At 48.1% G+C, this 21869-nt stretch overlaps 1 long non-coding RNA gene across 1 annotated transcript in view; it reads right to left on the minus strand.

Moving 5' to 3' along the window:
• LOC148506221 (uncharacterized) overlaps positions 1–21869 on the minus strand; it is a 195049-nt gene that overhangs the window by 85449 nt on the left and 87731 nt on the right. Inside the window, exon 3 of the long non-coding RNA XR_015869803.1 lies at positions 10197–10282. This is a non-coding gene — a long non-coding RNA (uncharacterized LOC148506221). The remainder of the gene's footprint in view (positions 1–10196; positions 10283–21869) is intronic.

Consider the following 21869-nt stretch of genomic DNA (forward strand, 5'->3'; position numbering starts at 1 on the left):
ACACTACTCTGCCTCCTCACACCACTCTGCCTCCTCACACCACTCTGCCTCCTCACACTACCCTGCCTCCTCACACCACTCTGCCTCCTCACACTACCACACACCACTCTGCCTCCTCACACCACTCTGCCTCCTCACATTACCCTGCCTCCTCACACCACTCTGCCTCCTCACACTACCACACATTTCCCTGCCTCCTCACACCACTCTGCCTCCTCACACTACCACACACTACTCTGTCTCCTCACACTACCACACACTACTCTGTCTCCTCACACCACTCTGCCTCCTCACATTACCCTGCCTCCTCACACCACTCTGCCTCCTCACACTACCACACATTTCCCTGCCTCCTCACACCACTCTGCCTCCTCACACTACCACACACCACTCTGCCTCCTCACACTACCACACACTACTCTGTCTCCTCACACTACCCTGCCTGCTCACACTACCACACACTACCCTGCCTCTTCACACCACTCTGCCTCCTCACACCACTCTGCCTCCTCACACTACCACACACTACTCTGCCTCCTCACACCACTCTGCCTCCTCACACCACTCTGCCTCCTCACACTACCACAGACTACTCTGCCTCCTCACACCACTCTGCCTCCTCACACTACTCTGCCTCCTCACACCACTCTGCCTCCTCACACCACTCTGCCTCCTCACACCACTCTGCCTCCTCACACATAGGGGGGAGGGGTGGCTCCTGCTCAGGCATAAGTGTAGGTACGTGCGTGTGCAGAGTATGAATACACAAGGGATAGTTCAAATAAGATTTCGTTCTCGTCCACCTGTGGGAAACAAGGCGTAGGACACTAATCACTATTTGTGTTGGTCCCAAGCCAGCTACATGTCAAGCGATTTCGTGGCTACAGAAGTACTCTGCAAGACACAGCCGCGCCTGAAGAGCTAACACTCAGAAAGGCTAGGGTTACCATGGCAAGAATGTTATTATTAGCATTTTAATAGCAGTTATGTATATAGCGCACACCTATTCCACAGCGCTTTACAGAGAATATTTGGCCATTCACATCAGTCCCTGCCCTGCCCCAGTGGCGTTTACAATCTATGGAGCTCATTCAGACCCACTCCCTAAGATGCATACTCTCGCTGATGCCGATGGTACGCAGTGTGTGTGCATATGCATACCTTAGCATGAGTTCACTCGCTGCGCATAGACAGCCCAGCAGAGTGAGTGACAGGGGAAGCGGTTTGTAGGTGGTAACAGGAGCTGGCCATTAAAAACGGGGGAGTGTAGGTGCAAACGCAGGCGTGCCTGAGCATCTCAACGGCGTGTTAGAGGTGTGCATAATTATAAGACAGCATCATAGTACACATCACCTGGCTGGTTTTTACACTGAAGTGCTCGCAGTGCTTGCGGCAGGGTATGGTCAACCTCAAGCGCTGCGATGGCATCTGATGTTACCCGATGTACTGATGGTTGCATACACTTCCTGGACATGACGTGCACAAGTGGGCGTCTTAAGACAGGCTGGTGGGTGTCTGTATACACTATGTGATTGCTCTTTTAGAAATTCTGGGTGTGCTAACATTGCTGTGTGGTAGCACTGCCTACGCAATTTGCATACACATCTTGCGAGCGATCGGCTCTGAATCAGGCCCTATATTACCTACCACATGCTCACACACATTAGGGTTAATTTCTGTTGAACTACCATAATATTTTTGGAGTGCGTGAGCACTCAGTGGAAACCCACGCAAGCACAGGGAGAATATACAAACTCCACACAGTTAGGGCCATGGTGGGAATCGATCCCACGACCTCAGTGCTGTGAGGCAGTAATGCTAACCATTACGCCGTCTGTGCTGCCCATGTCAGTGTTTTATACGTGCTATCGATCCATTTCCTTGATGGACAGGTACGAGCCCGTGGATTGCTCACATGCGCAATGGGGGGTGTATTTTTCTGAAGAAAGAATCTGGGGGCCTATTTATGATATAGCGGTGGTAAAGAGGATATTTTCTTTTTGTATGACCACTTATGTCAGGGATGGAAAATCACTTATCCTCACAGTTTATCAAGAGACTGTGGCAGGGGCCTTAGTGACATGGCATGTAGGATGTAGAAGCCCATCTTAGTACAAAGACTAAGGGGCTTATTCATCAAGCGATAAATGGCCCGGTAACCATGCGGAAATGCTAGTTACCGCATATTTACGCATGCATAACCGGAACGACGGGGAGCAGGTAAGTAACGCCGCTACATCTGTAGCTGCGATATTAACCGAGGGGACAGCTGCTTTTCGGTGTCACGTGCATTGCTCCGGTGTCACTTTTTTTCCACAGCGAGATCAATCCTTCATCATTGGAGGCCATACGGCCTTCGATGATGAATAGGCCCCTAAATATCTCTTTTTCTAAGATGGTGAGAACAGAATACATATTGTGGTTGTACATGTACCACTGCAATGCCTGCTCCATAGTGCCTCAATGAAACACTGGTTTCTACTAGAGACTAGTGAAGTTTTGCAGGAAAACGAGCGTTTCAGATGCTCGACGCTCTGCCGATACAATCTTGAATTAGTTTTGCTTTGTAATTACACCGAATAGACAATTTGCTCTATATTTGTAACTTCCCATAATTTGTAACAGATCTTGGGCTACAACAGCCAAACCATTGTGCACTACAATGTCACCAGCTACACTGAGCGCAACACTGAAGCTCCAATTCCATGATATTCCATGCCCAATTGCAGAATACAGCGAATATTCATTTATTACATCTATAATTCTCAGTGATTTGAAGGAGTGTAGTCACATGAATTGTTCTCTCCACTTTGTGTCATCTTAAGTATTTACAGTATCATTTTCAATATTACTATGAAGACGAGTTAGTGAAAAGTCTCATTTAAAGTATAAATATGTTGTCTGAAGCTAAACACAATAAAGTGCTAATAGGCTATGCAACTAGTGTCAGACACACGGCAAACTAAGTATTATGAGGAAATAAATATCTTTATTACGGCACATTGTGAACATGGGCTGACAGCAGTGACGTGCTGTGAGGTAAATGGCGGGGAAGGCACTGGCTAATATTAGAGCCAGAGTTACAGATACATATATGAGGGTTCGTATGGGCATTATACACAGGTGCAGCAGTATATAGTGCAGGAAATTGGTGAGTTTTGATCAGGGACGTGCGGAAAAGGTAGACAGGGGAGGCAGCGCCTCACCTGCCATACACTTTTTACTCCAGAGTTTGGACTATAAAATTGATTAGAATTAGGGATGTGCAGGCTCGGATAGGTTCGAGTTTGCACGCCGAGTTCGGATTTTTCCCTCCAAAAATCGGGACTCAGAAAGAGGCAAAACGTCATCTTTCATAGACAAACATCATCTTCTATGGACTTTTATCCTGGAATGATGTTTGTCCATGAAAGATGCCGTTTTGCCTCTTTCTGAGACCCGATTTTTGGAGGTAAAAATCCGAACTCGGCATGCAAATTCAAACCTATCCGAGCCTGCACATCCCTAATTAGAATACAAAGAAGATATTTATAATATTTTTCTTAATTTTTTTCTTATTTTATAGTCAAAATTCTGGAGTATACTGAAGTACAACAGGAAAAGTTCTGCCTCACCTGACCGCAGATCACTGGCTGACAGTAGGGATAACACCTGGCCAATATATTTGGCCCAAAGCAACCAATCGGCATCTAACTGTCATTTATCTAGCACAGTCTTTGAAATGACAGTTAGAAGCCGATTGGTTGTTTTGGGCAACAACTCTACTTTATCTCTCTCCAAGACTTAATACATCTCCCCTGACATCTTCGGAAAATGTATCAAAAACGGATCCTGCCCCAGAGCACCGAGAGCCTGTAATCCCAACACGCAATGGGCGGTACTCAATTGTTGCACCCCTGTATGCGCTCGACAGGAGCTATTCAATTTGTTGCTCCTGTCGTGCGCGATCAGCTGCCGGCGCACCATTTCAGCTCGCAGCCCAAGGGAGGTGCGAGCTGAAATGGGAGAAAAGTGACATGTTTGGGCGCCCAAATATCACTTTTCACGATCGCGCCTTTGATCGTGGGAAGCTGTTATACCTGGCTACACCCGACCACTTTGGGCACGATCAGCGCGAAAATCAGCAACAATTGAATAGCGCCCCGCGATCTCCCGTCACTTTAGACGGGAATACCGCCCGATGTATTTTTGCAATAATCTAAACAATGAATGAGAAGCTTCAAGCTGCTGAGATGTTTCTTGTTTGTCCTCCGTGAAATGTCAGAGCCCGTGTTTCTGTATGTCTCCTTCCTGCCAGTTATTCTCTAAGGGGGCGGAAGCCAGCACCCAGACCAATGGATACCAGTCCCAGCCGGCCTCATTGTCCCAGGAACACAATGGGAGCTCTGTCTGCATCGCCCGGCCTCTAATCTGCCCCAGAATGGACTGACAAACAGGCGTCCAAAAATAAAAGCCACCATATGACAATTGTAACAAAGCTGCCTCCTCTCACAGCAGCAGCAGTGCAGCCATTTTTACCGTCCCCTTTAAATGTCTACTTAAAAGTTTGTTTGTTTGCATTTCCTGCCCAAGGCAAAATTCCTGAGTTGCAGGATCATTAGCAGATGCAGCTTTCAGATGAATATGAGAGAGATTCTTATCGCTTGGTACTTGCAAACCCTATTTTTTTTTTTTTTATGTAATTCTCCATGGTTCCTTTGTGATACATTAACTCTCCCAGCCCTGGTGACCGCTCACAGCTGCACCACAAGGAATAGCAGCACTGGAGAGGTTAATAAACACACGTGGGACTTTCAGTACCTTGAAGTTATAATAATCTTCTAAAGGAAAAATAAAAACCAGGCAGAGGGGAATAAAACACAAAACACAGGAACTCGACTGTCACAAAGATCATGTATCAAGAGAATAGTTCCTGGTTCCCGAAAAAGGGCCCCCGTGTTTGTTAGGCTGCGTCCTTTGTGCGGACTCCAAGAATAGATTCTCTGCAAGCGTCAGGTCTGTGGACAGGTATAAAGGGTGGGCGTAAATACGCCTTATTCACCCTGACAAATGTCAAAGGAAATATTTTTGGATGTCGCCGAAAAACATTTCTGCACCGTTAAACCGGACAAACTCTCTTCATATGTATCAATTCCGCAGGACCGTTATTATGATCTAAATGACTTTCGCCGATAAATCTAGTGCTGGCTCCTATAAAGACTGGACTAAACTTAGTGCTGTAGAAAGTTGCTGGTCTTCACACTTGCCTAAATCCCAGGCTAGTCTCATTTGCTTAAAGGGTTTATCTCCAAAATAGATCCCAACTGTGTGAGCATTACATCACCCTTACAATGTGTAACCAGCTTCAGTCGTTAACCCCTTCTGCAGCACGTTGCACCTCATCCATGACCAATCACTTATAAAAGGCACCGGACTGGCCTAGATCTGGCTCCAGAGCCCAACTCTCAGCTCCAGGAACCAGTGACCCAGCTCATTGCTGACCTCCTCAGTTATTTTTTTGCATGTTCCAGGTCTGGAACTATTATTCAACTGGATGTTTTTAATTAAATGTGAATTCATTGATGGATTTCTGTAAATGCATTTTGATGAAATATAAATAATAATCTAAAATTTCAATTAAAAAAGTTTAAAGTCAGCAAAAGTAGGAGCAACTGCGGAAACTGAGCTCCAGGTCCTGGAATGGGCTTCTGGATCAGGAGACGGAGCACTGGTCATCCCTAATAAGTTCATACGGTCAGGGTGTCACTGAACATAACTGCAGGCACAGATGTACATGCCACAAACGTTTATACCTGCAATGCCATACTACAAAGATCGCAACGCTCCAGAAATCATCAGAACTCAGCATCCAGAAAGCCACATGAGGAAACATTAGCAAAGACCAATAACACACAGGAGAACTATGGACAGAAAGAGCAGCAGAAAGATGTTTTTTAATTCATCACCTTTTGGGTGCAGACCCTCCGTCTCCTCTCCATCCTCAGCTTTTGTATTTCCCACACAAATCTTTGTCCTGTGGGCGAGTCCTCTGTTATCCAAGTCCTCCGAGGGCTGCTGTGCTCCAGTCCTCACATCTGCTCTAGGTGACCTCCAGCCAGCGTCTGGACCTCTCCCAGGCTGTCCAGGGCACTGGTCATGGAGCCTTGTCCCTATGTGAGGTTTCTCTCTCCCCCCCCCCACCACCACCCAGCAGAGTCAGTCAGCCAGCAGTGAGGCTGTGTTGTCTGTGCTCTCCCGCCCCCCAGCACACTGCAGTATCCAGCATCTAGTCATTCACATGCTGGGCTGGGACAGGAACACAAAGGAACTTTCAGATTGCTTTCATCATAAAAACTTTCTCTTCAATAGCGGGCAAGAGTGTTACACAAGGCCCTGTTATTATCGCCGCCGGCACGTTAACCCCTCAGATCAGGGCTGTGAAATGTTATTAATACATGTGGAAGGGGCCAGATGACGCCAGATGGCAGAGGGTGCAAGTTCCCAGGGAGCACAGCCTCTGATATCACATGAGCTGACAGTGGGACTGCTCCCTGCTTTACAGGGCCAGAGATACACAAGTGTGAGCATTAGTGCGGGCGGTCACTGCCGTTAGGTGCTCTACGTGTGGCCTAATACTTCCGCCTGCTGCCACAGTTTGCTCAACTCCAATGTTCATTGAAACTTTTGTAGTTTCTTTAAAATACAGGGGTCTAGTTACTGAGCAGTGTTAGGAGACAGAGTGAAAAGTGATAAGGTGCCAGCCAATCAGCTCCCAACTGTCATTTTTCAAACACAGCCTGTGAGATGACAGTTGGGAGCTGATTGGCTGGCACCTTATCACTTTCTTGTCACTTTTCACTCTGGGCCTGATTCAGAGCCGCTCATAAGCGGCCGCTCGTTTGCTCCGAGCGATGTTCGCACATCTGCGCATGCGTATGGGTCGTAATGCGCATGCGCCAACCAGTCATTGCAGTTGGAAATCGTGCGCTCGCAAAACAGCGAGGGCCTGCTAATTTGATTGACAGAATGTACCGTTTGTGGGTGGTAACAGGGGAAGGTGCTTGAAAACGGGGAGTGGAGATCCGAACGGTCAAAACGGGCGTTTAATGGGTGTGCATAATTAACAAAGCAGCGTCATCGACCACGTCACTTGGTTGTCTTTTAGCCTGAACTGGTCGCAGTGATTGCGGGAAGTAAAACCTACCACAAGCAGAGATGACGTATGATGCGAACGGCCAGGGGGCGTCTTTACAAAATAGCGAGCGCATGTTTCGTTCGCTCGCTCAGACACAGAGGCGTCAACAGACCGCAAAGAGCGAGCGCTCAATTGAAATAGTCGGCCACTTTTTCTGAACGACCGTTCGCAAATAGCGTCCGGCTCTGAATCAGGCCCTCTGTCTCCTAACACTGCTTAGTAAATAGACCCCACAGTGATTCACGCGTTCTTATTTACGCATGATAGGCCTGATTCAGAGCTGAACACAATGCCGATTTTTTCCGCAGCTGAGCGATTATCGGAGGTCTGCGCAACGCGTCACATTGCGAACGCGCAGCGAATGAAATTGTCATTGAGCTCACTGTGAGGATTCACTCGCAATTGACTGACAGGAAGAGACCAGTTTGTGGGTGGTTACGGGGAGTTTCAGTAAAAACGCGGGTGTGTCGAGGTCCGTTTCCTGGACAGCGTCTGCGATCGCGCACGCAGAGAACAAAGCTTCAGCATCTCAGTGACCATAGACTCACTCGAGGAGTCGATGTTTTCAGGATCTGCGTTTGTGTGCGCAATTGCAGGCAGCTGTGAGGGGTCCGGTGGGCGCCTCAATACAAATTCCGCCGGCTGATGCGTTAGCGTATTTTAGCAATTGCTTATCGCCAAAATTTGCAAACGCGTTTGCATTAGCGTACACCTCTAAATCAGGCCCGATATGCACCAGGATAGAGCAAGGGGACTGGTGACAAGTGATTTATAATGCCCCTTCGGGAATATGTGTAATAGGCCTTCGTGATCCGCAAAATACAATCTGGCCCCCAGCTGCGCGCATCAAGGAGTGCATCTCGCAGAAACGACGATCATGCGTAATCCACGCTGGATCTTCCATTGCTCCACTGAAAATATTTAAATTCTGTACTCTACTCACAAGCTAAGGTGCAGCACCCCAAAACAGGCTCACAGTCCGCAATAGTGCTTTTGTGACATCACAATAGCACCTGCGGGAATCCCATCCTGTATATGATGCTTGGTTATCTAGACAGACAGCTGTATCATCACGTCACACTGTTCATGAGTAGTACTATTATACCTACCGAGTGATAGTCCTTAGGATATGCGGTATGCAGTCGGGAAGCCGGCGGACCTAATTCCGACAGTCGGCTTACCGACTGTCATATCCCGGCAAGGGTCTAAAGACAGGCGTTGATGTGCCGACGCCTGTCATTAGACATACGCAGGAGCCCGACGCCCGGCATCCCGATCGTGGGGACGCCGGGCGCCAAGCGCGGATAGCCGCAGGGGGGTTTAGGGTTAGACAAACCCCCAGGGGACTTAGGTTTAGGCGGCGGGGAAGGGGGGGTTAGGTTTAGGCACTTAGAGGGGGAATTAGGGTTAGGCACTGGGGGGGAAGGTTAGGGTTAGGCACCCCTAAGGGAGAGCTAGGGTTAGGGGGTAGAAATAGGTTAGTATATACTTACCTTGGACGATCGGGATTTCCTCCTCTACCGGGATGCCAATGTCGGGATTCCAACCGCCGGGCATGGGTACGGCAGTAAATCATACCGATTCCGTATATGCAGCAGGATTAATATTAGTAAACGCCATGTCTGATATATTATACTTTAGTCCTAGTGATCTTTGCTAAAACATGAGCCACCACTACACTATTTACAGTGCATTCTAAAAGTCTGTTTTTGCCAACCAATCTTGTTTTACCAGCTCATACAGGAAATATTAGTGTAAAAACTGAGCCATATGATGGTCCCAGCAGAAAGAGAAGACTACTCCCAGCATGAGAGCAGGGGCTGTGACTGCCGGCAGTATTGGGAATTAAGGACGTATTCAGAGACGATATGGAAAGACCATACTTTTAACTACAATTTGATTAACAAATTAATTTGGTTCCGATTAATTCTTATGGGAAATCAATTTTCGTTTAGTGTAGCTGGCAGCTCTCTGTGTATTTGCGTAAAGGTCCTGAAATCTGGGCCCAGAAACAAGTTGGTAACAACTTGAGAGATGTGACCAGTCTGTGCCTAAATAAGAGCCAGCCGGTAAGAACATATGAGAACTGAGAGCGAGAACAAGCGAGATGATAGGGACGGAGCGTGTATGATATATAGGGTACAACATGGCGATCTATAGAACGGACGGAGCCAACTCTCTCGCTCCGGAGCTCACTACAAAAGGGCCGGCTGCCGATGTTGATCGACAGCTCGCCCTGTTTAGTAGGCGGGGAGGGGGGGTGGTTTCACAAAAGCAGGCGTTCCTTAAGGAACGCCTGCCGTTTTGTGGACGGCCGCACTGACATCAGCAGTGATGTCAGTGGGGAGCTTCCTGCTCGATCAGAGCAGGAAGCTCCCTGGGGCTTGCGGTTGCCGAGACCCAACCTTAGGGTCTTGTCGCAAGCCCCGATGGTCGCGATGGTCTTGACCATCGCGACAATCAACCTGGTCGGTCGCTAAAGCTCTGGGTGGTAACCCACAGCTTAGCTAGCGACCAGGAGGTCGCACTTAAAAATAGAAGCGGACGCCCTCATTCAGAACGAGCGCTCGCTTCTTGCGAGCGCCTCTGAATGAGGGCCTTTGACCCAAGGTGTTCTACCTACCTTCTCAGTCCCCTTATTTGTCTCAATACGGAGACGGCAACAGCTTTAAAACACAAGTAGAAGAAAAGACCATACTGAAGGCAGCTTGTTATAGACAAATGTGTGACATATTGGGGACATGATCGACTCAGCTCTCGTAACGTAGACACATTAATACAAGGTTTAAGTTGAGTCGTACTTACCAACTGACGGAATGTCCAGAAGAGTCCTGAATTCCGGGGGACTCTCCCGGACTCCTAAGAGAGTGGGACAGTCCAGCTTAGGACTCTCCTGGAGGGATCGGTTCAAAAGATGGCAAGTATGAACTGTTCTGTCCCTCCTTAATGTCCCACAATACATGCACTGTGCAATAACCTGGTGACAACTCTGATGGGCACTTACAGTACGTGGTGTACTTACCTTGATGTGGGCTCAGCTATAATTAACAAGCACAAGGATTCTCAGCTGTGGGGTTGGTCTTCCTGTATCTTCTCATTCTTCTATCGCTGCAAGAGACAATATGTGGTCACTTCCAAGTCTAAGCAATACGTCAACAGTGCAACAAAAACACAGTTATTGGCGTTATAATAGCACAGGATGGTATTAACGTTCTATTCGGAGTGCAAACATTCCTGTGTCTCTGTAAAATATTGTATGAGAGCAATTTATGTTTAAAAGGTTTCATGTGAAAAGAGCGTATTTCATCTCAAATGTGTTTGAAAGCCCCCCCGTCCCCGTCTCATCGCGTTTCGCCATCTAGACGTGGACGGCAGTAAGTGGCAGGATCACGCAAATCTGCACTGATCTATGCATGTGAGTGCGAATCCACGCAAGCTACAATACGCCGTCCGGAATAGCGTTCAGTCTTCATTAGCCCCTACATCACCACCATTCCCAGTATGTAAACTTGCTGGCTGTTCACACTGGGATTTGTAGTTCTACAACACCTAACAAGGCACAAGGTGATCATTAAAAACAGAATACTAAGAGATGGTGAAAACTTGCAACAATATAATAACAAAGATAAAAATAATAATAATTACAATAATAACCAATAAAACCTCTCTCATGTTTGGGTAGACAATGGAAGTTAGACAGGCAATAGGTCGACAGGGTCTGAAGGTAGACACACTAAAGGTCAACTGATAAGAAGGTCGACACACATATAGTCGACACAGAAATGGTCAACACATTTTTATTTTTTGTTTTCTAGCCCTAATCTTCACCCTCACCCTCCCCCTGGTGCCTAACTCTAACTCTTCCTTCTAGTGCCTAACCCCAACCATCGGGGTAGCTGCCTGACCCTAACCGTCCCTTCTAGTGCCTCACCCTAACCGGACTAACCCTAACCGTCCCTCCTGGTGCCTAACCCTAACCGTCCCTCCTGGTGCCTAACCCTAACCGACCCTCCTGGTGCCTAACCCTAACCGTCCCTCCTGGTGTCTAACCCTAACCGACCCTTCTAGTGCCTCACCGTAACCATCCCTCCTGGTGCCTAACCCTAACCGTTGGGGTAAGTGACTAACCCTAACCGTCGGAGTAAGTGCCTAACCCTAACCGTCAAAGTGCCTAACCCTGACCCTAGCCCTAAAAAACAGAAAAAAACATATGTAACCTTGGGCAACTATTATTATTAGCCTATACTTATAAGGGCACCACAAGGGGTCCATAATGCCTTGCACAGTACATAACACCAAGTTCCACTGCTGTGACTGCACACGTTGGTTCCTTGATACAAGAAGAGCACTATTTGAGTGTCACAAGATATCTGGACATCATTTCCGCTCAGGTTATTCTTGCTCCTATTTGGGAATGGGTCTTTTCAGTAAAGTAATTCCACATTCTCCCTGTCACAAGGTGAGGAAGGCCTGCTTTGGTTCCAGGAACAGGACCATAACTCAGTGTCCTCCCCATCATCCAGATGTTATCCAATCCAGCATTTGTGGGAGTAGATGGAATGAGCTACCGGGAATACAGTTCCAGTGCTAGATAATTTATTTATTACACCTGTGGGAAACACTGGAGTTGCGTCCTGGTGCCGAATATGACAAATCTCGTTGAATCCATGACCCAACTAATTTAGATTGATCGTAGTGGAAATTAGGGAGCACAATGTTCTGGCCACTCCCATGTAGATGGTATCTCAGTCTCCGTTTCTTATAGAATGCTTTACCTGCTTTAAGAGAAACTGTAACCCTTAAACTTCCATGGATTACTGTGAGTTATAGAGTATTTTATTGCCCAGCCAAAGAGGAAAGAGATATAGTTCCAAGCTGCATGTTTCCTCCAGCAGAATGGGCGGGGGTCGTATAATACATCCCAGAGAATTTACTGTACGTTCCTCAAACATCCAGGGACATCTCATGTACTAATCCACAATTTCTAAGGAGTTTTAATAAAAAACAGGCTTAGAGGAAGGAGAACCGCGTTAGGTGACACGCTGAGCCAAACATAAGTCTCCAGAACATCATCCCGCAACACACTCAGGACAAGTTTCTCAAATCGGAGTGGAATGTTGCAGAGATGCTAGTTAAAAAAGAGGATTTGTTCAATGGCAAATGCACATACATGACAGTAAGGATACGGTACCACCGCGCAGTGTGAATGCCATTATAGTATAGATGGAAGTGAGCGGTATATTTTATTGGAGAACTGTATGTGATGGCTTAGCCGAGGCATTATGAGGCCTATTGATCTACAAATGTGGCTTTCCCCCGAAAACTTAAGACCTTAGGAAAGAATTTTATTTTCATGGCTATTTATCACGGCTTGTCTTGGGAATGAGTGAAAATTAAAGTGACAGCTAACACTATGGACCTCATTCAGATGCAAGCGGTCGCACTGAATCAGAGCGGCCGCTTGCATCCTGAACGACTGCCTCCTTGTCGATCGTTAAGGTGTGGGTTACCACCCACAGCTTAACGACCGACCAGGTTGATGGTCGCGATGGTGATCACCATCGCGACCATCGGAGCTTACGACCAGCTTACGATCAACAGCCGCCCCTTTGGTAGCGAGCTCCAGAGCGACAGAGTTTCTCTGTCGCTCCGGGGCTTGCGCACGCGCAGTGCGGCTGCTGCGCGTGCGCAGGACTAACCATCGAGACGGTTACGAGCGCATCAGCGCTTGCGACCGACTCTGAATAAGGTCCTATAACTTTACTTTCAGGTTCGGGCTATGGGCCTTATACAGCCTGGATCGCACGGCTGCTAATGTATGCAATCGCACGGCAACCACAGCAGTAAACCATCACTGTATAAAGGGCCCACTTCCCATGACATGCATCCGCGAGTCAGCAAAAACATCGGTAACATCGGAACCATTCGCACAGTTGTGTTTGACCTCACCCTACCTCACAAGCTGCTAAACTTCCTGTCGACATCTAGACCTCTGCCAGCGTATACAATCGCAGGGGCTTAATTATGCACGCCCCTGTAACGGCGTTCAAACGCACAGGTACACCTGCGTTCTGCCGGCCACCCTCCCTCGACACCCCTAAACGTTCACTTCATGTCAATCATTATGCTGTTGGACTGCGTGCACACTGCGAACGCTTGCCGATCGCAGCGGACAGTTCGCACACGCGCACTGCGACCCATAAGCATGCACAGAGAACAAACATTGACCGGCGAACGCAGCCGTGAGATCTAGGCTGAATAAGGGCCTATGCCCATTTATCAACAAGGGGCCCACTTATCAATGAGTTTTATCATACGCAACGAGTGTTAAAACTCGTTGCGTATGATAATGGTGCTCCAGCCAATCAGCTCCCAACTGTAATTTTTCAAACAGACAAATGATAAATGGTGCTCCAGCCAATCAGCTCCCAACTGTAATTTTTCAAACAGACAAATGATAAATGGTGCTCCAGCCAATCAGCTCCCAACTGTCATTTTTCAAACAAACAAATGATAAATGGTGCTCCAGCCAATCAGCTCCCAACTGTCATTTTTCAAACAGACAAATGATAAATGGTGCTCCAGCCAATCAGCTCCCAACTGTCATTTTTCAAACAGACAAATGATAATGGTGCTCCAGCCAATCAGCTCCCAACTGTCATTTTTCAAACAGACAAATGATAATGGTGCTCCAGCCAATCAGCTCCCAACTGTCATCTGTTTGAAAAATGTGTATCATCACCTTGACACCCCAAGACACCCCAAACTGCCATCACCCACTTTCAGGGTGGTGTAAACAGAAGAATATGGCATTTTTGGGGGGTTTTCGATGAACAATAGATTTTATTTTTTATATATGTTTTTAAACTTTCTTCCCCAACATTATAGGAATGGAAACTACCGAACTCACGTATGCGCATTTCTGCAGAGACTGGCCAGGCAAAGCCAAAACTAATATCACCTGGGCCAGTATCACCAGCACATACAGCTGCCCTGTACAGATTTTCTTGATAACCTGTGGTAATAAGTGATTTTACTTATTGCTGTGATGACCACCGATTACACAATTTTGTTTTATGGACACATTTTGATAAACTGGCCACCGAATGCCTTAAGGTCCTATTCTGTCACCAATAGGTCTAGCAAACAGTGGGGGATTGGGTTACTTACAAGGGTCCCTGGTTGGTAGATCTACAGTGTCTAGATAGACAATTAATAGTCGACAGCAGATGACCGACAGGCAGGCAGTAGGTCGACAGGGTCAAAAGGCTGACATGGTCAAATAGTCAACAGTTAAACAGTTGACGTGGATTTAGGTTGCTAGGGTCAAATGGTTGACATGGTCAAAATGTCAACACACAAAAGGTTGACACATTGTTTTCATGATCTTTAGGTTTAGGGTTAGGCACTTGGTGGAGGGTTAGAATTAGGGAGCGGTTGGGGGCAGTTAGGGTTAGGCACAAGGGGAAGGGTTAGGTACCATGGGGAGGGTTATGGTTAGGCACTAGGGGGAGGGTTAGGCATTAGGGGGAGGGTTAGGGCTAGGCACTAGGGGGACGGTTAGGGTTAGACACTTGGCGGAGGGTTAGAGTTAGGGAACAGAAGGGGGCAGTTAGGGTAAGGCACAAGAGAAAGGGTTAGGTACCATGGGGAGGGTTAGGGCTAGGCACTAGGGGGACGGTTAGGGTTAGGCACTTGGCGGAGGGTTAGAGTTAGGGAGCAGAAGGGGGCAGTTAGGGTAAGGCACAAGAGAAAGGGTTAGGTACCATGGGGAGGGTTAGGGCTAGGCACTAGGGGGAGGGTTAGGCTTAGACTGTTTGTGTGTCAACCTTTTGACTCTGTCGACCATCTGGTATCGACATATTGACTGTCTATCTTTTCACGGTCGATCTTTTTTACCACGCCCCCTTACAAGGTGCACCAATACCAGCTTAGCACAACCAGGGATGCACCAAGGGGTACATTTCCTCAATATGGGATACATTTGCCTATTGGTTCTTCTGGCTGGCAGGTGAATCTGAGACTTGTAGTTCCCCAGTGGCTGTTATATATGAAGGGGGGATATTCCATTGTAAGACCTTCATAAGGCCCTGTGGGGCTGCACCAGAGAAACACTGCATAATACATTTATACAGCTTATGTCATGCAAATGGTATTTTTACATATATCGATCCAGAGGGAACACTGGCTACTCCCTATCTATAGAACGTCAGGACAGGCTGCGCTCGCCCTGGCCTCAGACCAACAACAATGTCAAATTAAACAATTGAAAAATGCTTTTTTACCTTAGTACAAATTTCAGATTGCAATCAGCCAGTGGCGACAATCCATCCCCAAAGAAAACCGTTCTATGAGGCCCATCACGGCGACAGATATACATTCTTACGGTGGCGCTCAAATATTATGTTTAGCTTCCATTTCTAAAAAAGATATCACAGACAGCTGAGCGCAGGATTACTGGCACTGAGGGCCTGATTCAGAGTCAGACCCGCTCGCGAGCGGGTCGATGTTAGGCCACTGCACATGCGCACGGCGGAGCCGGCTCCGACGTGCGCATGCACGAGACCTGGCTAGCGACGGGAGCTCCGTCGCTCCGGGTCTCGCACCAAAAGTGGGCGGCTGTCGGTTTTGATCGACAGCTTGCACCGTTTTGGAGGCGTGGCGGGGGGGTGGCTTCACAAACGGAGGCGTTCCCATGCGAACGCATGCCGTTTGTGGGCGGCCCTACTGACATCACCAGTGATGTCAGTGGGAGAGCTTCCGGCTCTATTAGAGCATGAAGCTCTCTGGGGCTTGCGGCCATGAGACCCTACTACAAGGGTCTCGTCGCAAGCCCGATAGCCGCGATGGTCTTGACCATCGCGACCATCATCCTGGCCGCTCACAATAGCTGTGGGTGGTTACCCACAGCTATGCGAGCGGCCAGGAGGCCGCTCCCAAAAAAAACGCCCTGATTCAAATCAGGCCCTGAGCGCGGTACAGATCGCTGGGCCAGTCTCCACAGTTGTATGCATGGGTTTCATTTATTAATAGCTGTTTAAAACATTGCATTAAAATTGCTATCATTTAAAAATAATGCACTGTTTTTATAAGCGTTAGTTGCGTTGATGTAATCCTGAGTGAGAGGAGTGTGACAGATCGGGTATTGCGGCAGTATCAGTAAGCTTCCCGCGCCATTGCACCGCTGGTGGAGTTACTGCCTGCAGTAACCCATATTTACCTGCTTCTTTGACCACCGGTAAGCCAGGAGTGGGTGGGCCTTGGGGAAGGGGAGGAGTTCTTGTGCAGATAATGTAATCACGTCATCGTGGCCACACCCCATGACAGAATACTGTGATAGGTGGCACTATGTTGCTGGGCGGAAATAATTATGCGATTCATCACAGCCCTGCCCACTGCACAGGTGTAGTGGGCTGGATCTATAGAAGGGATCAGGGAGAACACTTCCAAAATAGGGATGGCGATCGGTGGGTTAACCATCGATGGTTGCTATTGATGGTACAATTGGTGGTTAACCTTGATGGTACGAAACCATCGATGGAGAATCATCGGTGGTTTTGCCCCACCCATGGTCATCACTGGTCTATTAGTCACAGGGCAACGTGCCAATTCACGGATTGCGTTCAGCTACAGAGCTAGGCAACTCTCCACCTGTCCTCTTTTAAAGGTTCGATACAGTACATCTCCCAATAAGCTGGCAGGGGTGGGCAATAAGCCCCCCCCCAGCTGATGTAGAAATACACCTACTAGCATGTCCTGTCAAAGTTTTGCTATTTGGCCATGCTATAACTGTTGCAGGGCATGCTGGGATGTGTATAGGAAAAGGTCCTGGACTGCACACCCTGAATATATAGAATGGGAGGTGCTACCTGTTGAGACTGTTAGTGCAGGCACAGAAACAGACAGATCACAGGTGCACACCTCCAAATGACTGATTATATATAAATACATTATGCAATAAAATTGTGCAATGAATAGAGGTTTTTAGCATAATCATGGCCAAGGTTATGGGCCTACCCACCATACCCAGGTAACCTCTGTAGGGTAGGTCCCTAACATACTAGGGTTCAAATCCAGAGCACAGAACCCCCCTAAATCGGCTCAGCCGAGCCGCCCCAGGGCATCGCCATAATGAGATAAGTGAAATGTGAAGTAAGAAAGGTAAGAGCGGCTGCTGCTGCATGAAAAGGTGAAAATACAAATATAATAAAAACAAACAGTAAAGTGTTTAAAATGTGCAAAAAAGGAAAAAAGTGTTATAATGCGATGCCCTGAAGCAGACCAACCAAAGCAATCCAGAGGACCCACGCCCCAAAAATCAACACAAAGCTGCACAACAGTATATCATTTGTAGGACTTACCTAAAATTGTGCCTATTACTACTAGTGTGCTGGGATGTGTACTGTAGTTCAACAGCAGCTGGAGCGCTGCTTATTGCCCACCCTTCCTAAGGGGTCTTAGAAGCCGGTAGGTATACTGTTCGTTTAAATCTACTGTAAAAAAAAAACAAATGGGGTGTAAACTGACCGGTATGAGGCTTTATCCAGCTGACATGTTCAACTATAACTTTTTTTTATAGCAACACAAATTTTGGTTCCACGGTCTTCAGTAAAGAAGAATAAACTATTTCCCCCTTCCCATTTAGAATGTAAACTCTCACGAGCAGGGCCCTCGTCCCTCATGTGCTTCTCCTCCCCATACTTATAGTATAATTTACTCCTAACGCCCCAATTGGCACCTAACACTTGGTTGCTGAGGCCCCGCTGCTGAGATCGGTATGAATGACCTCAGGACCTATGGCCGGCGGTTCAAATCCTGACGCTGGAAGACCGGCACCAATGAAAATCCCGATCGGTAAGTACACTAACTATACCTAACCCTTCCCCCCCCAACCCTCCCTTAGGGGTGCCTAACCCTAACCTCCCCCCCTAGTGCCTAACCCTAACCTCCCCCCCTAGTGCCTAACCCTAGCCTCCCCCCCTAGTGCCTAACCCTAACCTCCCCCCCTAGTGCCTAACCTCCCCCCTAGTGCCTAACCTCCCCCCTAGTGCCTAACCCTAGCCTCCCCCCTAGTGCCTAACCCTAATCCCCCCCCTAGTGCCTAACCCTAGCATCCCCCCTAGTGCCTAACCCTAACCTCCCCCCCTAGTGCCTAAACCTAACCTCCCCCCTAGTGCCTAGCCCTAACCTCCCCCCCTAGTGCCTAACCCTAACCTCCCCCCTACTGCCTAAACCTAGCCTCCCCCCTAGTGCCTAACCCTAACCTCCCCCCCTAGTGCCTAACCCTAACTTCCCCCCTAGTGCCTAAACCTAGCCTCCCCTAGTGCCTAACCCTAACCTCCCCCCTAGTGCCTAACCTCCCCCCCTAGTGCCTAACCCTAACCTTCCCTCTAGTGCCTAACCCCAACCTCCCCCCTAGTGCCTAAACCTAACCTCCCCCCCTAGTGCCTAACCCTAACCTCCCCCCTAGTGCCTACACCTAACCCCCCGGTCTCCGCAGCCTAAACCTAATCCTCCCGGGGGGGTGCCTAACCCTAACCTCCCCCCGAGGGTGCCTAACCCTAACCCCCCCTTCCAACCCCCTTCCAATAGCCTAACCCTCCCAGGGGGGGGCCAAACCCCAAGTCTCCCCTAACCTAACAACCCCCCCCGCGCGCGGCTGTCCGCACCCGCCGCCCAGCTTACCTTCGTTTGTTAAGCCGGGCATCAGGCTCCCGGCGTAGCGATAATGATAGGCGTTGGGATTTCGACGCCTATCATTTGTCCCCTGTCGGGATTGCACAGTCGGGAAGCCGGCGGTAGGCATTTTGACCGTCGGTTCCCTGACTGCATACTATGCAGCTATGTTTATAAACCTTGTCCTGCATTGTTTTGTATTACTTACTATTAACTGTTTTTCTTGTGTGCTCATTTATGTACTGTGTGAGGCGCTGTGGAACCTTTGTGGCGCCATATAAATAAAGGATAATAATTATAATTTCCATAATATCACTATAGATTCTCACACTAAAGTTCCAACACAGAAATACACTGGTCCTGTTGTGGTGTCAGCCAGACGACAGTGCCACACAGTGGACAAAAGTGTAATCGCGCCACAATGCATTAAGAAGTTACTTGTGGAGACACAAATGAAGGTGTATGCCTCTGGTAACAATTTTATGAACGATTTTCTGTCAGAAGTTCTGTCCGATTTTTTAGTGTACGATTTTTTTTGAACTACAAACGATTTTTGCATATTCCCTTAATGAAAATCGTTGAGTTGACAAGTCTGATTGAACTGCAAACTACAAACGTGAATGCGCATGAACGATGATCGTTCATCATTTTAACTCAGAAAGTGAACGATTTTTTAACGTTTAACGATAATCGTTCAAAAAAATCGTTGTGGGTGTATACAGCTTAAGTCTCACCACAGTGCAACCTCCCAGGTACTGCAGTACGAGTCCCTTCAGTGTTTCTCCTCAGTTATGGCCTAAATGATCAGAGTGAGGGACATTGGGACTGTCCTTATTACATGTACCACATTTTCTTAAAGTTTTCCTGGAATAAACCCCCAAATTGTGCCCTCAACACTCAAAAAATCATCTCCGTTAGCTAAATTAAATCCTATTTCTGCAATGCTATGCAAATTAAGGTGCACCCCCCTCACTCCGCCCAGTCCTCTCCACTTACTGTGAGGACGGATTCCGCAGTCGTTACTTGCGCTGTGCTAAGGAAGGTTATTACTGACATTAATACCTCACATGAAAAAAAATAAACACTATCCGATTGCGCATGCATTAGATATACGGCTCATTTGCGGTATAGTGGCACAGCTCCCTAATTATTGCAATGGTGTTTCATCTCCCCTAACCCCCACCCTTCTGTGGGAACCCCCTTTTACAGACAGAACCAGCATAGGCAGCTCAGAGCGGGGCTGGAGCCTCTTTGGAGGAAGAGCGGCTAAACATCCATCTAGGTTTCCCCTTCCAAAGCCTACAGCCCCACCCTGATAAACGCTGGGGCCCTTCCCAGCTGCCCCGAGCCGTAGATATTGGGGTAGCGATGAAGAACGTGACAGCTGTAATGGCAATTTTGCCGCCGGCATAGGTCCATCTGTTTCAAATCAGAGGTCTATTTAAGCTGCGCTCTGAGCAGGTTTCAGTGCCTGAGTTTCAGGTAACTATACGGTGCGCTCTTTGCAGTCTGTTGACGCCTCTATGTCTGAGCAAGCGAACGAAATATGCGCTCGCTATTTTGTAAAGACGCCCCCTGGCCGCTCGCATCCTACGTCATCTCCGCTATTTATTTGATTAATCGAGTACATCGAAAGGCGGTAGGATTTTCCTACCGCAATCATGCGAACAATTCAGGCTAAGAGACAACCAAGTGACGTGGTCGATGATGCTGCTTTGTCAATTATGCACACCCTTAAAACGCCTGTTTTGACCTTTTGGCACGCCTACGTTCGGATCACCACTCCCCGTTTTCAAGCACCTTCCCCTGTTACCACCCACAAACGCCTCATCCTGTCACTGAAATTAGCAGGCACTCGCTATTTTGCGAGCGCTCGATTTCCGACCACAATGACTGGTTGGCGCATGCGCATTACGACCCATACGCATGCGCAGATGTGCGAACATCGCTCAGAGCGAACGAGCGGCCGCTTACGAGCGGCTCTGAATCAGGCCCAGAGTGAAAAGTGATAAGGTGCCAGCCAATCAGCTCCTAAGTGCCATCACACAGGCTGTGTTTGAAAAATGACAGTTGGGAGCCGATTGGCTGGTACCTTATCACTTTTCACTCTGTCTCCTAACACTGCTTAGTAAATAGACCCCTCTGAGTCTCCTAGCGCCAGTGTTTCCCTAGCGCTTCCAACATCTTGTGCTTCCATGTGTACCAGTCACGGCTTGCTGGATCTCCCTTTCACTCCCTGATTCGGCACGCTGGCATCTCCTCGTTCCAGACCACGGCTTGTTCCTGTCTCTGGTTCTGGTTAATGATTTAGCTCTTTATTATATGCTAGAGTACCAGGCCCCAGCTGACCCATCCTGCCCACATCCTGTAGTCACCAGCTTGTCATGCCATGGGGCAGTTCAGAGGACCACGACCTACCTAGAGAAACCCAAATTAGGAGCAGTTCAGGCTAAAAGACAACCAAGTGACGTGGTCGATGACGCTCCTTTACTAATTATGCACTCCCATTAAAAGCCCTTTTGACCTTTTGGCACGCCTGCGTTCAGATCTCCACTCCCCCGTTTTCAAGCACCTTCCCCTGTTACCACCCACAAACGGTACATTTTGTCAATCAAATTAGCAGCCCCTCGCTGTTTTGCGAGCGCACGATTTCTGACCGCAATGACTGGTTTGCACATGCGCATTACGACCCATACACATGCGCTGTTGTGCGAACATCGCTCAGAGCGAACGAGCAGCCGCTTACGAGCGGCTCTGAATCAGGCCCACAAATCCTATTACAATACAGAGATGAATGGGGCTTTTCAACACAGGGACATAAGTGTTCTAAATGCACGAAAATGGAACAAGCAGTCTTAAATAAAAATAAATGAGTTGCAAGTCTGAACATAGGGCGTGATTCAGACCCGGTCGCAAGGCTGCGTTTGCACGCAGCCTGTCGAAGTTAAAATATGCTAATGACCGCTTACGTAATGTAATCGCAGCACAGTAAGTAGACACCCAACACTACATTACACTG

Source organism: Taudactylus pleione, unplaced genomic scaffold, assembly GCF_031769625.1.
Source record: "Taudactylus pleione unplaced genomic scaffold, aTauple2 ptg000418l, whole genome shotgun sequence".
Classification (NCBI taxonomy): Eukaryota; Metazoa; Chordata; class Amphibia; order Anura; family Myobatrachidae; genus Taudactylus; species Taudactylus pleione.